Source organism: Cherax quadricarinatus, chromosome 13, assembly GCF_038502225.1.
Source record: "Cherax quadricarinatus isolate ZL_2023a chromosome 13, ASM3850222v1, whole genome shotgun sequence".
Taxonomy (NCBI): domain Eukaryota; kingdom Metazoa; phylum Arthropoda; class Malacostraca; order Decapoda; family Parastacidae; genus Cherax; species Cherax quadricarinatus.
This window is the reverse complement of record NC_091304.1, coordinates 19,141,363-19,142,869: the sequence shown is the minus strand read 5'-3', so window position 1 is coordinate 19,142,869 and position 1,507 is coordinate 19,141,363. Positions and strand designations below refer to the sequence as shown.

Below are 1,507 nucleotides of genomic sequence, written 5' to 3'. Positions count from 1 at the left end.
GGTGTCCAGGGGGTCGCCACAACACAAACTCAAATTGTGATCCTCGTAAAACAAAACAGAAAAACTCTTTCATTTAAACCTCGCTGATGCCCTTCTCGCGTAACTGCGATATTGTTTTTATTATTTAGAAATAGAGACGAGTCTTTGTTTCAAACAAGACTTCAAAATTTAACAACACTGCATTTAGAGTGAAACTGAAATCCTCATCATCATCAGCATCAATTTGTACTTCACTACTTGACTACCACTCCACTACTTCACCTCCCCCACTAAACCTCACATTCCCTCCCATCCCCTTCCAAGACCACCATTACTCCAAGGCAAATCTTTGGCCACAACTTGTGAGCTCCGTTATTTCTTGTGTGTGCCTGGGTCTACAAGTGGTCTCTTTTCATAATTCCCAACGCTTGATGAGATAAGTGGGGGCCCAGCCAGCGAAGGGCCCACAACACGACTGGTGGCCTATTCCTTCAGACAGTGGGCCCCCACATCTAATACACTCTGGTAAAACGATCAATAATTACTGATATTCATTCAATACTAAGTGCCTTCCTTTTTAATACGTCATAAACGCTCACAAGATATTTTTCCACGAGACGTGTGGCTTAAACGTCATTGATAAGGCTGACTTTTTTTTAGATTTTACATCAGTAATGCCGCAAAGGAAGATCCAAAACCACATAAAACATACATTCGCAAACACAACCTCTTCTCTGTTGTACATAGAGCATAAGAGGCAGAACACCAGTGTGTGACCAACAGTCATATCATCTTGTTCATTTTCCTTAATATTGTGGTCAATATGCACCAGCAGACAGAAGGCAGTACCACGCCTTCATGCTGTATATTATAGATCACCGGAGCTCATAGGTAAAGCCATATATATATTGGAAAACAGACCTCTGACTTTTTATTTCCTTTCTAGACATTGCATCAAGGATTTCATAACAAGTAGATTTACATCCAGGATGGCATTGAAAGTAGAAAGACAACCTGTAGGCGTGTACACCTGGGTCCCCACGACCCAAGGATGGCCGGCAGGTGAGGGCGTATCCGAGGTGGTGTGGTGGGCCAACACGTGCGGGTGTGGGCGAGGGCGAGACACAGGCAAGGTACGCGTGACAGACTACACCACCGACTGGCTGGCTGCCGCGGCCCACACTGCTGCTTCAGTCTGCCCCAACCCTCACCCACAGCCACGCTCCTGCTGCTGCTGCTGCCCCGGCTCTCAGTGGCGGGGCGGCGGCGTATACCAACAGCCACTCACTTCAGTGGTGATCAGGTGTACCTTTGTCTCTGCTCTCCCTTGTAATCAGGAACCCCATATGTAAAAATGTTGTCTATCCTCCACCTCCACGGCCGGTGTTCCTCCGTTTCCCACCCTACCGAGCGTATCTAACTGCTCAGATTCGTTTGGTATATAACGGTCGCAAATATATACCAGAGAAGCTGATCTTTTCCCTTCTCTTCCAGAGCTGTTTTCCATTACAGACATGTATTTGATCCA

General features: G+C 46.4%; 1 protein-coding gene across 2 annotated transcripts in view; it reads right to left on the bottom strand.

Moving 5' to 3' along the window:
• Positions 1-1,264, bottom strand: part of LOC128688691 (uncharacterized) — a 357,017-nt gene extending 355,753 nt beyond the window's left edge. The window contains exon 1 of one of the 2 annotated variants that reach the window (XM_070084569.1): positions 901-1,264. The gene's annotated coding sequence lies outside the window, so the exon portion shown is untranslated. The remainder of the gene's footprint in view (positions 1-900) is intronic. The other variant, XM_053776669.2, reaches the window with a different exon arrangement.
• Positions 1,265-1,507: the final 243 nt, after the last annotated feature.